A 14,823-nucleotide genomic window follows, 5' to 3' on the forward strand; every position below is an offset into this window, starting at 1 on the left:
ACACAATAAATGCTTATTGACTGAATCAAATGAATGTTCAAAAATTGAACAGAACCCAGAGATGCCATGCAGAGAATCCTGGTTTTAGTTCAGACCTCCTCATTTCTCAACTGAACTAGTGAAATTGGTTTCTAATTGTTCTCTCTGACACCAGTCTATCCCCTTTCTAATACATCCTTCACATAGCTACCAACTTAAGATTCCTAAAAACACTTCTGATCCTGTCACATCATGAATATTTTACCTTATTTTTTTTTTAGTTTAGTTTTTTAGTTTTAACATGTGGAATGTAGTACATTTCAAAGTTTTTGACTAAGATATAATGATGAATTTGGAATTATGTTTTAAAAGTGACTAAAATGATAACCAAACAGTTACATGAATATAATAGAATATTAAAACTCTGAATACTGGAAGATGTCAGAGAAGCATATGGGAAAACTTTAACTGATGCAGACAAAATAAAAAATAATATTCATCATTACTACAATAATGGAAATAGAAAGAACAACAAAATTCAACTAAAAGCTGTGTGCTTATAATATTAGACAATGCTAAGCTCAAAAGAATTGAGAAAATTTTATCTCCCTCCATTCACTACAGAAGTAGGGAAATATGCATATGGAATACCTCAGATACTGTCTGACACAGTTGGTAAGTTGGTTGATTTTATCGAACTTCTTGTTTTCCCCTGTTTTAATCTTTATCTTTCTTTTTTTTCACCCTGACCCTACCCCCCAGACTCAGGCCATTCCAGAACTCATTCAGGTTGCTTGGCTATTCATTTGGCTTGGATGAGAGAGCAGTCACCACCTTTACTACCTCTCGTGAGGTGGAGGACCATCAAGTCTTACCATGTGCCCTGCCACAGCCTCCTAAGGTCCTTCAGGTCTTGCCACCCTCTGTCTTGGCCCCAATACTGAGGACACAATCTAAGTGGTCTTGTGTCCTTGACCTTTGGATTTCTGAGCATCTCAACCTGCTGTGTACTGAACCTTCTCTTATGTGCTACCTTCTTCACTTAGAATATGGGCTCCTCAAGAGCAGGTACTACTTAGCTTTTTCTAACCCCAGAACTTTAGCATAACGCTTGGCACATAGTAGTTACTAAATATTTATTAATTCATTCAATCATCAGGCTCACTTGGACTATGGGAGCACAGTGTGGGAAATAAATGATATAAAAACAAAAGGAAAAATAAAAACACAAAAACCATAAGCTAGCAGAGGTTGAAAATGCTGACAGATGTGGGCAGCTAGATGGTGCGGTGAATAGAGCACCGGCCCTGGAGTCAGGAGGACCTGAGTTCAAATTCTGTCTCAGACATATAACACTTACTAGCCATGTGACCTTGGGCAAGTTACTTAACCCCAATTGCCCAGCCTTCCCACCTCCAAAAAGCAAATAAATAAAATAAAAATCTAATTAAAAAAGAAAAGAATGATAATATCTATTTACAGCTGAGGTACACCTACCTGACTTTCCTAACAACTAGGGTAGGATTAATCCATTTCTTACAATTTTAAATCCATGATTCTCATGCATTCATCTTTAATCAGTTTCAAATGTTCTTTTTGATACTGATAAAAGTTGGATCCTGATAAGCCACATGAACTAAAAGTCAGAGACCTCTTTTCTGTAGTTGAGGATAGAATTCAATCTTTCAGCACAAATATGGGAAAAACTCCTGAAATATTCCATGAAAGATCTGCCATCATAATTACTGAATGGTTGGGTTCTAAATGCTGCAGTTCATTTGGAAGAATTTCTCAGCCTCTTAAAAAACAAGAACAGCAACCAGAGTGATCAATTCTTAGTCCAGTATAGAAAACTGAAGACTTCATTTAGTGCAAACATCAAAGCTACCCTGGAGTTTTCACCTTGACTTTCAGTCATTTCAACTATAATCAATTTAGTTTTCTTATTTAATTATAAATGCCTGAAATAAGGAATCATAATTCAAACAGTATGATCATACTTTGTATTTTTATAAGCAAATTTGATTCAAAGCTTTCGGCTGACTTTATAAGTATATTCTGACAGCATTTCCATTATCCTCAGTGCTGGAAAGAGAAACTGATATATGGACAGATTGTTAGCATCAGAGCTAGAGAGAGAATTAGTAGCTTCTCACGTTCAATCCTGCCAATCCTTGGCCAGCAGATCATATAACTACTTCATTTATACATTTCATATATAATCTCCACTTTCTGAGCAGTACTGGGAAGAGAAAGGGGGCATTCTAGCCTTTGGTTTAGTAACAGAAGAAGCCATTTATTGAAGCTGATTAACTGTAGTATGCTCTGGGATTAAAAGGAATTTTAAAAGACATTTTATTGGGAGTATTCTTGATTTAAAGAGGTACTTCAGGAAGTAATCAACTGTTTTACTGTCAGGTTGAGATAATAGTCATTTCTCAGCCTGTATAAACTCAAATAATATCCATATCAAGTATAAGCACTGTAAGAATGTAGCATTTTAGAACAAACTGAGTGGAAAGGGGGTTTTGAAATTGCATAATCTATACAACTAAAAACCCCATGAGACTGATAGATCAAGAGGCAAGATAAATACCAGAATGAGGATACCCAATGAGATAAATTTTGCTAGGCTCAAATTTATTTGGTTAATTCAAGGGGCAGGGGAAGAGAAAGAAAAAAGAGAATGGAAATAGGAAAATATGGAAAAATTAATAATTTGAAAGGAATATCTGCTGATTTTAAACATAAGATGCCTATGTGATTTCAAGATCTCTGGTTAATTCAGCAAATTTACCCAATTGATAGAGAAATCATATCAATCGTTAGATATTTCGCTGATAAAACCACTGCTGTTTGACCAAATTACTGTCCCACATATATTTTTTAAACTGTCGTTTCAGAATTATATGGAGGGGGGGGAGAGCTGTAATTTTCAGTTTCCATAGTCTTTTGGCCAGTCTTTTAAATCCTTAAAAAAACAATCTTTTTGGTGTGACTAAAATCCCACTCAAACTTCTTTCTCTGAAGGATATAAATGAAGCATTTCATAGTATTTTAGAATTGAAAAGGATGCTAGAGATTATCTTCTAGTTAATTAAGCTTTGATTGCCGGGAGGCAATTTGGTGGAGAGGTCAATGAGGACTCAATCCTGGAAGCATGTACATATTTGGTGAGCCTGCGTGGTGCTGGATATAGTGGAGGAGACCAATTCTCCACTTAGAGGATGTGCAATCATTCCATAAATGATACCTGTTTGCTTACTATATGGGGGGAGAGGGGGTGCGAGGACTTTTGTCTGGCAGCTAAGTCAGAACGGGATAGGCATTGACTCTAATCAGTCAAAGCATTCTTTTTCTGGCTGATGCAAGCCTCCAGATAGAGAGGAGAGCTTGTACTTGCAGCTGACTCTCCCCACATGGTTTGACATGAAGCCATTATTAATTAGATAGCTCTTGGGAGCAAAGGCTGTTTTTACCTTTTCTGTATCCCCAGTATTTAGCACAGTGTCTGGTACAAATGTTTAATAAATGCTTGTTGACTTTACATGGCCCTGATATTGTTTTTGTCTTGTAATCTTCAGAAGGTTTAGAGAATGCCAGAAGTACAGGGGTGGAAGTCCCTGCCTGAGTTTCTAGACAGCTTCAAACAGAGCCTGATCTGCTAGCATAGCCCAGAAAATCAACTTGGACCTAGCCTAATACTGGATTCATCCCACAGCCAAGATGCCAGGCTCTTCAAGCAAGGGAGTAATTATGGCATTAGCAAAGAAGCATCCAAAAGTGAATGTGGTGGAGCAAATGTTACCTAACAACTGCCTTAAGTTTGAGCCCACTCTACCCAGGGAATGGTTTGTACTTCTGCTTCTCAGTAAAAACTAATTTAATGGGGCTGGGGGTGGGGGGAGGGGTAGGGGCAGGGAGTGGAGAAGGGGGAAAAAAGAACAAAGTAAAAAAAATAGTGCACAACAGAGAGCAAAAGAAAATTCACAAGAAAGCAAAGAAAAGATGGACAATTCTCAACACAACAAGTATTTGTCATACAGGCTTTCTTGAAATAAAAATTTATTGTTACATATTAGAATCCTCTCTTATGTTCTGCTTTGCACACAACATGCTTTTTTTTTCTTTCTAACTGTATTTGTTTCAATATTTAAGTTTATGACATGTTTTTGTTTCTTTTCTCTGTTTTGTATTTGTGTTCTGGTGTTTTGGTCTAAAATAAAATCTGAAAAAAAAGAAAATACAATTCAACCAACTTTTAAAAAAGCTAATTGAAGTTATTTGTATAAAAGAAACTTCAGAGCTAATCACTGGTGACTGACATGGAAAGAACACACCAGAATGGATGCTTGAGTTCATAGTCCCAGGGGCGGCTAGGTGGCACAGTGAATAGAGCACCGGCCCTGGAGTCAGGAGGACGTGAGTTCAAATCCGGCCTCAGACACTTAACAAAAAAAAAACTAGCTATATGACCTTGGGCAAGTCGCTTAACCCCAATTGCCCTCCAAAAAGCAAAAAAAAAAAAAAAAGAATAGCCCCAACCTTTCAGGACTAACCTTAGAACACAAAATAGGTAGTGTACTAGGTGTGCTATGGGGACTCAATTTATCAGTGCAAGTGGGAATTGGGATAAGGACCACTCCCTCCAGTATATAAAGCTACAAATTAGTAAATCAACCAATACAAAAGTGATAAACACTTTCAATGTGCCAGACACTATGCTAAATTCCAGCCTAATTCTCTGATTTTAGACATGATGAAGTGAAGCCACAAAAGATTGCGATTTGCTCAGTATTCAAATCCAAATTCTCTAATATTACATCCACTCTACTCTTTCCATTACACTCCACTACCTCACAATTAAGAGCAGTAAACAGAAATGCCAATCAATCAAACACACAACAAACATTTAGTAATTGTTTACTATCGGTCAGGACCTATGACAGGCATAGGAGATTCAAAGACCAAAAAAAAAAAAAAAAAGAAATAGTCCTTGATTTAAAGGGATCTGAGACACTGTATTTCCTTATCAAATTCATGAAGAATTTATTAAGCACTCATATTAGCATGATGATGTGCTATAATTGTACAATTAGTTATATAGATTGATCCTTGCCTGTTTTGAATTTACACTAAAAACAAAATCAGTAGTTATTGAGTCTACCCTGTTTGCTCAAAGCACCATGAGGGACTTTAAAGGAATAAAACACATGCTCAGAGCTCCCATGACAATCTTCTTAGGGAGATAAAATACATGCATAAAAAGATTACATATTATAAGCAGTCTATGATAACACAAAAACAACACTTGAACACACATGAAATTGTATAAATGATGAATAAATTAAAGACCTAAGATAAACATGCATATGCTTCTTTTTTCTTTTCTATGGTGGATATTATTTATCCATGTAAGTAGAGTCAAGTGAGATCTATTTGAATGTCATTTAATTGGCATTAACAGCTAACCTTTTAAGTAACATCTATAAATGAATGTAAAATATCCTTTTCTAGGGTCCCTTTTCTTTGAAGATTTAGTTTCTGATATAAAATTATTAGGCATAAAATACCAACATTATGAGTAGTATTGTGAATTTGTAACTTTCCCAAATCATGTTAACTAATATGCATTTTCATTTTTTTTAAATGTCAATTAAAAAAATTTATAAGCATTGGAATATGCCTAACCTTGGTACTTCCCAAGGAAGACAGAAGTATATAGAATATTTTTGAAATTTGTTCATTGCTTACCACAATTATCAAACCACCAAAGTCATAGATAAGCAAATAAAGTCTTTTACTCATAGTATTCACAGTTTCATGTCCTTTAAGTTTACCAGTGGGTTTCTATTTTTGTTCAGCCATAAGATGTTATATATTTACATTTTCATGTTTTCTTCCTGACTTTTAACATATTTAACTATCATAAGCTTACAATTCATGACACTGTTCCTAGAAGGTAGTAGTAACTCTTATTTTTCATATTTTGTAGACAGAAACATAGAAATTGTTATGAACTCTGTGAGATCTTGTGGCATATTAGTAACAAAAAAGGAAGAAAAGTCCACTCCTAGTCATTAGATCAGGAATGAGGAATTATTTTTTTTTATTTAGTCCTGATTGTCACTGACATAGAGAAAAATGTACATTCATGTCTACATGCAAATAGTTTTGGTTTTTGAAGTTTTCTGTGGGTCAATGATGACTAATGATTTTTAAAATTTTCCTATCCCTGAACGAGACCATACTTCCTCCCTTCTGGAAAAATCATTCCAAATATTCTGATTCAAAAGAAACTTAAGTTATACAAAGTTGAGAATACCTATATAAAACTTCAAAAAATAAAAGGTACCTTTCTTAATAAATAAAAAATGCCCAACTGCAAGAACATGTTAAAAATGTTTAACCTCATTTTTCATTTAGTGAGTAATAAAAGTGGAAGGATGAGAAAAGATATAATCAAGCAATAGACTAAAAAATAAGACTTATCTTGGTTTTCAGGTTCTGCAGACATATTGCACATGCCCCTTTAATTACCCTTCCGACACCCGGGTGTACAGAGGCTTAATGCAAATAACTGGTTTTCTTTTTGATGAAAATAATGTTTACTTTAAATCTAGGGCTATAGCAATAGTATGTCAGTTATTTTTGCATCAATAGTCCTTCTAAAAACAGATTAAAAAAAAAACCTCTAGCACAGACAGCTTTTTGAAGAACATAGCAAAGGTAACTGTGACTATTTTGCAGAAAGAAGGAACATTAGTGCAATTTTAGAAGTCTGGGATCTAAGAAGACACTTTGTAAACCTTAAAGCCCTATATAAATATTAGTTATTATTGCTATTAACCATACACTTCTATATATTTTTAATATGCTTCTGTGAGAAACTTATTTATACTAAATCAGGATAATATTCTACAGGAATATAAGTATGGCTAAGCAACTGGTATAATAATACCTTACCTTTAGCACTTCTGCATAAATTATCATTTGATCAATTAATCAATCAACTAGCAAGTATTTCTAAAGTTTGTGCTGTGCAACAGCAACAAAAAAGCAAATAACTCCTACCCTCAAGGAGTTTATATAAATCAATTGAAATCATTTATTAAGTGTTTACTATGTGCCCAGTTTAGGGCAGCTAGGTGGCACAGTGGATAGATAGAGTGCCAGACCTGGAGTTAGGAAGACTCACATTCCAGAGTTCACATCTGGCCTCAGACAGTGTGTGACCTTGGGCAAATCATATAACTCTGTTTGCCTCAGTTTCCTCATCTGTAAAATGAAGCTGGAGTAGGAAATGGAAAACCATTCCAGTTTCTTTGCCAAGAAAAGCCCAAATGGGGTCATGAAGAGTCGACCATGACTGAAATGACTGAAGAACAATAACAAATGTGCCCAACATTCAATCTGGAAAATAAGATATACATAAGGAAGTGAATATAAAAATATACAAAGTAAAAAAATAAGGATGGGAGAGAAAGACACGAAAAGTTGAGGATCAGTAAAGTTCTCATGGAGGATATGGCATTTGAGCTGATTTTAGGATTTTAGTTTCGGATTTTAAGAGGTGGAATTGAGTGACAAGTCTGTTCCAAGTTATTATCCCCATTTTATAAATGATGAAGCAGAGGCCTAGAGAAGATTTGCCCAAGGTCACACAACTAATTAGTAACAGAGCTAAGACTAGAACTCAGGTCTTCCAAGGACTATATCCTTCTATGACATCACACTGTCTTTCTATTCTTCATAATATATATGAGTATATTAAGCTGTATATTAATATATTTCCTCAGAAATATATTCAGAACCTCAGAAACACTATCAACTATTTGTCCCAAGATATATTCATTATTTATTACATAATAGAATATTGGAGCTAAATAAATTGATGACTCATTTTCAAGCATTTAGAGGAAATTTTAAATTAATTTCAAGTTGTATTGTTTTCACATTATGCATATAAAAATAATTTTATAGAACAAAAAGAAGAAACAAACTTCTTGTATCATAAAGTGAAATTATACAGGAAGAATGGAAATCTACTTGAAATAAAAATAGATGACCAAACGATATAAAAATCTGTAGTACTGAATGCATTCCATCCAAATTTTGGATCTATTAAGAAAGTTCCTTCCATTGCTAGAAATACTGATAGCAAAGAGAATTAAATAACAAACAGCCTAATTGGCAATGCATTCTGAAGACTCTCTTCTGAAATCAATATTGGTTGTTGCTTTGTTGAAGTAAGAGTAGGAAAGGATGGACTTATATTCTGTTTAAAAAATTTGCAGAATTCTTCTGTTTCTCTAGAGACAAAGTAGTAGATGTTCTAAAAGGTAACAAGATTTAAATTGAAAAGACTAAGTTTTAATCACATTAAATTATATTACTAGTTTTAAAACTATGTTAGTAATTATATATTAGCTACCTGTCTAAATACTTGTTTACAACTACAACTTAAATATATGCAACATTAAGTGATACAGTTATGTAAAATATCAGAGCTTCTTGGTCATTTTTTCTTTCTTCCCTTAAAGACACAGAAGAGCTTGATTCTGTTTCTCAGTATTCAGACATAAAGAAAGTTGTGACATGTCTCGAAAATACACACACACACACACACATTCATGCGTCTGCATGGGCAGCACCCAATTCTAAGAATTACAAAAACATGCATGCTTTTCCATCTGGGCAAGAATGAATATAATGAGAGGAAATGTATTCTTTCCAGGTGATGTATTTGTTGAAATTCTGAAAATATTTCAAAATAAACATCTGAATAAACACACAGTTCAGGAACGTGTGTTTGTCATACTAATTTTTCTGCATTGTTTGGCACTACACCTTCATTTGTATACACACAAAATTAAATCACGCATAATTCAATACACTTGGGACTCCTTTTCTAGAAAAGTTCACTCACTGTGTTTTGGGGTCCAAGAACAACTCACTATCTTCAAATACTTAGTTGTGGCAGTGATCTACTCGGAGAGAACATGGGTGGGAGTAACTGATTACAATATGTGGGTCATTCTTGGTTAATATTTACTGTGTGTTCACAGTTACTGAAGAACTGTGTAGAGCTTGCATACAGTCCCTATAGGCAATTCTTGGAAGCAAAATTGCCATTACATCTGCACAAGAAACCACTTACCTCTGAAGTAGACAGATTGAAGAACCTTTTCTTCAGAGGAGAATAATGTACTGAGAAGTCCTTGTGTGAACGTTATAAGAATCCTACAAGGTAGGGAGAGGGTGTTGGGAGGCTGAAGAAACCAACCCTGCATATAAAGCATAGGCACTACTGCATTAATCCCAGCATGTTGACTGTGTTCTGCTAACTCAAATTAGGTTTGTGACTGTGTGACTGGTAACTCAGCTATTTAAAGCACTACATAATGAAGCCAAAGTTCTGGACCTAATCCTTTTTGGACAGAGATCCTTTTTGTTCCAACACAGAACTCTGATCAAAGCAGCAATAATAGTGTTGAAACATGCCTCCCACCTTTTGGCAGGGAGAGGATGGACTCTAGATTAACTTTGAGATAGGTACTGTTAGACTTGGCCAATGTTTCAGTTTGTTTTGCTTTCATATATATTTGTGATAATGGAGGGCTTGGAGGGGATGGGGTAGGGGTGTGATTGTAGGCCAGTGGGTACTGATAAATACATTTAAAAAAAAAGACCACCAATAAATATTTTTTTAATTCACAAAACAAAAAAAAGGAGACACAAAGTACATATATAGTATGTATACACACGCATATATGTGCATATATACACTTCTTAAAAATAAATTTTTAACAGTTTACAATTTTTTTTATACAAGCCTCTTTCTTGTTCTTTCCACATCACTAATTACCTTGTGGATATTTCAAACTATATGTCCCAAAGACCTTTTTAAACTCAATATATCTCAAAACTGAATTCATTTTCTTTATCTCTAAACCCTCCCCTCTTTCATCTTTCCCTGTATCTAGACAAGATTCTGCCATCCTTCTAGACTTCATAAACTTGGCATTAATCCTGATTCTTCAGTTACAAAGTCTTGCCCATTACATCTCCTCTCCATCCTACTATGTCCTTCGTTCAGACCCTCATCTCTCTCATCATCTCATCATCTCTCACTTAGATAATCACAACAGCCTTTGGTACACAACAATTGGTATCCCTGCCTCATATCTCACCACTCCAGTCCATGCTACACACTGATGCCAAATAATTTTCCCTTTTTTTTGCTCTTTTTTTTTGGCTTTTTGGAGGGGGGAAGGTAGGGCAATTGGGATTAAGTGACTTGCCCAAGGTCACACAGCTAGTTTTGTGTTAAGTGTCTAAGGCTGCATTTGAACTCAGGTCCTCCTGACTCCAGGGTTGGTGCTCTATTCACTGCACTACCTAGCCGCCCCTAAATAATTTTTCTTAATAGTAGATTTGACCATGTGACCACCTAACTTAACCAACTGAATTGCTTCCTGCATAAAATATAAAATCCTCTGTTTAACTTTTTAAACTCTATATAATCTACTATTATCTTTCTAGCCTCAAAGGACATTCTCTCCCTTCTACACTCTTGATTCAGTCAAACTGACCTTGTACCTGTTCCTCATTCACAACATTCCATCTCTCCTCTCTGTCCCTTTGCACTAGTCATCTCCTTAATTATGCATCAGAGTCCCTCTCTTCTGATAAGATGAAATCCAAGCATTATCTTCTGCATGAAGTCTATCTTCATTTCCACTAGTAACCCAGACTACTTTGTATTTAACTACTTTGTGTGTGTTTACTATGTGTATATACCTATATCTGTGTATATGTATACATACATATATACTTGTATGTATTTATTAAATTTATATTTTTGTTATATGTATTTTACATAGATTTGTCTCACTCATTAGAACATAAACTCATTGCAGCTAAGAACTGTTTCATCCCTTGTAGCGAACTTTCAGAAGTTTCTCGGCCTTGCTAATGAAATATTCCCCTTCCCTATATTATTATCTGAAAGGCTACAGGTCAGACAAGCAAGAGGATGTATTATGAAGGGAACATTTTGGGGTCCCTAGACCTAGCTAGGTATATTCCCCTGTCCTATACAGTTATTTGCAAAGGTTACCGGGAAGATAGCAAGAAGGCAGGTAATCTTTTTTGTTTATGCCTCCAGATATGGTCCCAGAATAATAACCTGATAAGTAACTAACCTTAAGCAAGGGTAAATAGTGAACAGGATTAAGGGAGGCTCCTTCTACATTATCTGCATTCCTTTGATGTAGGATCTTTCTAATTGTCTGCATTCTTTTGGGGTCTCTACATTCTCCTGGGCGGGGGGCATAAAAACTCTGTGAGCTCCTTGCATCTTTGGCTCTGTATGAAATGGTCCTGTAATAAACAGACTATTGATTACACCCCCGTCTCATTATTCTCACCGCTGGCTAGCCATCCAACTGTGCTGGCCACAGTAATCCCTTGTATTTATATCCCCAGTGCCTAGCATAGTGCCTGATACATAGCAGGTGTTTAATAAATTCTTGTTGATTGATAGCTCATAAATAAGTATATATACTTTGGACAGGCACTACAAATAAACAATGTCTTGGGCCAAAATTATATTGGATTGTCTTTTGGAAATTGTAAATTAATCATCTCAAACTTCCCTCCAAAATAAAGGTCTATCTTTTTTATACCGGTATTCTACTGGTGTTGTTGTGTGACCATGAATCAGGAAATACTGTAATCTCTGAAGAATTTAAAATTAGTATTATTCAAAGGACAATGCAAAGCCCAATGGGGGGAGAGAAGGTGGTAGGAAGGGAGGGTGTGTGTGTAGCATGTTAAATATAGCAAATTAAAGATCGTGAAAAGTAAAGAATGTCATCCAAAAAAATCTAAGAGAAGAATATGTGGTTGTCACATGATAGGAATGAAAGATAACCAACAAATAGATTGTGTGTTCCACTGGTATTTTCATAATGTCAGAAGAAAGTGAAGAAGATTCCTCACCATGGTGTACCATTTATGGCAAAACTTATGCAAAGATATGGATGAGAATAACATGGACTCCAGATGAATGGATGGGTTATGATTTGCACTGTTAGAAGGATCATATCACATAGATGAGATCGTAGATCTATTTGAATATTTTTGAGTATATAGATGTTGGAGTCATACACATAGAGATGACTGAACCTAAAGGATTTAAAGAGAGTTTTCTATGGAGGCTATAATGCACTCCCCTTCCCCCCAGTAGGAAGGAGAAACATAATTAACTAGTCCAGCTAAATTGTGACTACTACAATGCATTTCCAGTCGGTGGATGATATACCCCTTTTAATAGCATAAATAAAATTTGTTATTTAGGATTGTATAAACATAGATGTCACCACCTCTTTATTAATTAACTGACATTGCCTGTTAGAAAATATAAAAAAGGAAAGCTACAAACTCCTTGAGCAAAGGTCCTATTATTTTTTCACCAAAGAACAAGATTCAAACCCATTTTTCTTGGCAGTGATCAAGTTATTTAGGGATTAAAGAGACATCTCTTAAGATCCCCAAATCCATGCTAAATGTTTTTTCCCCTTCTTACCTATGCAATTTATTGTTTTCCTCTATTTTGCTTTATATTCCTAAAATACTAAGGGTTTTCTCTGTCTCCAAAACTGATGATTTTATAGGTAATGTTTATGTTAGTCCAAATGAAGTTTTTGTTTGTTTTATTTTGTTTTGGTTTTGTGGAACTCTAATTCCTGGGATGGTGGACAACTGAGGTTTTGACTGGAACAAAGAAAAATGAGCAAATCATTGTCTTAATAACCCTAGGAACCAGAAAAATGAATCATCACTGACATAGGAGAGAAAGAAACTTTTCTGAAAGCAAGTGCACCATGTTTGGCACTATGACTCCATCTGCAATGCTTCCAGCCCCATAGTCATCTTGGTAGTGTTATAACACACTAACCATCTGAAGAGTTGTACCTATGTAAACTGATCTGACTCGATAGCTAACAGAACCTAATTCAAGATATAGACCCAAGGAACCTCAGCACACCCATGTCTAGCCTTCCCGAGAGCTCTGCTACCAATAAGCAATGTCCTTTAGTAAACCTAATTCATATCCAAAAGCTCTGTACCTGGTCACTTTCCCTCTCAGATAAAATGGCAAGTTTACCATATAATCACTCTTTTAAAAAGTTGTTGCTAAATAATAGCGAAGAAAGGACAAGACAATTCGATAAATTCCCCCATTTAGTTTACCCCCTACAGATGCCAAAATAACATTAATTCAATTGTTACCATGTTTCCCCGATAATAAGACCTATCCCGAAAATAAGCCCTCCCCTTACTGTGTAAGATTCCTCTAAAATAAGCCCTCCCCCGAAAATAAGCCCTATTGAGATTGCTACTGTAGTGAAGGTGATCCCCTGTGCTACACGCTACATTACGGTACCCTCTGTATGCACCGTCCCCCTCCCCCGGTGAAATGCACGCCGCGCTCCGAGCTGCATCCAATCAGAGCTGCAGCAGTGAGCGCGTCATCCTGTTCTTCCCCAGTGATTTGCTTGCTGGCGCCATTGAGAGCAGTGCCGCGGAGGAGAGCTGAGGCAGAACAACATAAAAACCCAGTATGTAACCGGGAGTGAGGGGGCATGATGGAGGATAAAAAGGGCATGATGGAGGAAAAAAGAAGAACTCAGGGGGCATGATGGAGTGAAAAGAAGGACTGAGGGTCATAATTTTATTATTCTGTCTGTTTTGACCCCCAGACATGAGTACAAAAACGAAGAGCTATACTGTTGAGTATAAGAAAGTGGGTTGATTTAATGCTGCCACTTGTTATGCAAGGTAACCAAAGAGGTCTGATAGTCTGGGATTCAGCCAGCACTCACCACGCTAAAGAAATGAAGAACTTCCTTGCAGAGAGAAGAATAGATCAAGTAATGATTCCTGTAGGAATGACTGCCTATCTCCAGACCCTTGATATTGCAATAAACAAGCCATTCAAGGACCATTTGCGCATGGAAGTCAATGACTACATTGAAAATAGAATGGAAAGAAATCAGCATGGAAACTTTGTGAAGCCCTGTCTGCAAGAAGTCGTGACTTGGGTGAAGAAGTCATGGGATAAAATTACTGACAGCTGTGTCACCAAGGCACTACGAGCAGGTTACCTGGACAAGACATATTCATTTAAAGAGAGCTATATTGCTGGACATGACAGATTGGGTCCACTTCTTCTGAAGGAAATGGAGGCGCAAGACATCCAGGATGGAATTCAGGGTATGGACACTTATGACGATGTTGTTGAAGAAGATGACATGATCATTATTGAATAAAGGTACATTTTTTTGTTCACATTTACCTGTTTTTTAAAATTGCTGTCAATGTTCATTAAAATAAGCCCTCCCCTGAAAATAAGCCCTCTGGTGTTTTTCTGTCCAAAAAATTAATAAGACAGTGTCTTATTATCAGGGGAAACACGGTACTAGGAGTGAGGTTGATGAAGAAATGGATACAAGTAAAGGGGTTGACCTTGACAAGAAGAGCAATCTCATTCTCAGAGACTATAGTAAAGGAGGAAAGGTTAGAATGATGTAAGGACTCTGAGGTATGGAAAAGGGTAACGCTTATGGAAAATCACCTTTATTTTTCTAGTAATATCTTAGATGTGGGAGTAGTTCTGGGGCAGGTGGGTAGTGTAAAGGATAGAGTTTTACGCCTGGAGTCAGGAAGACTCCTCTTCCTGAGCTCAAATCTTAACCTAGACATGTATTAGCTGTATGACCCTGGGCAAGTCACTTAACCTTTGTTTGCCTCAGTTTCTCATCTGTAAAATTAACT

General features: G+C 36.1%; 1 long non-coding RNA gene across 1 annotated transcript in view; it reads right to left on the bottom strand.

The window, feature by feature from the left end:
* The window catches only part of LOC138165657 (uncharacterized), a 37,420-nt gene extending 28,039 nt beyond the window's left edge, over window positions 1–9,381 (bottom strand). Inside the window, exon 1 of the long non-coding RNA XR_011169394.1 lies at window positions 9,140–9,381. This is a non-coding gene — a long non-coding RNA (uncharacterized lncRNA). The remainder of the gene's footprint in view (window positions 1–9,139) is intronic.
* Window positions 9,382–14,823: the final 5,442 nt, after the last annotated feature.

Source organism: Petaurus breviceps, unplaced genomic scaffold (genome assembly GCF_028583685.1).
Source record: "Petaurus breviceps papuanus isolate PSGF00001 unplaced genomic scaffold, PetGlider_PUasm1.0 214, whole genome shotgun sequence".
NCBI classification, from domain to species: domain Eukaryota; kingdom Metazoa; phylum Chordata; class Mammalia; order Diprotodontia; family Petauridae; genus Petaurus; species Petaurus breviceps.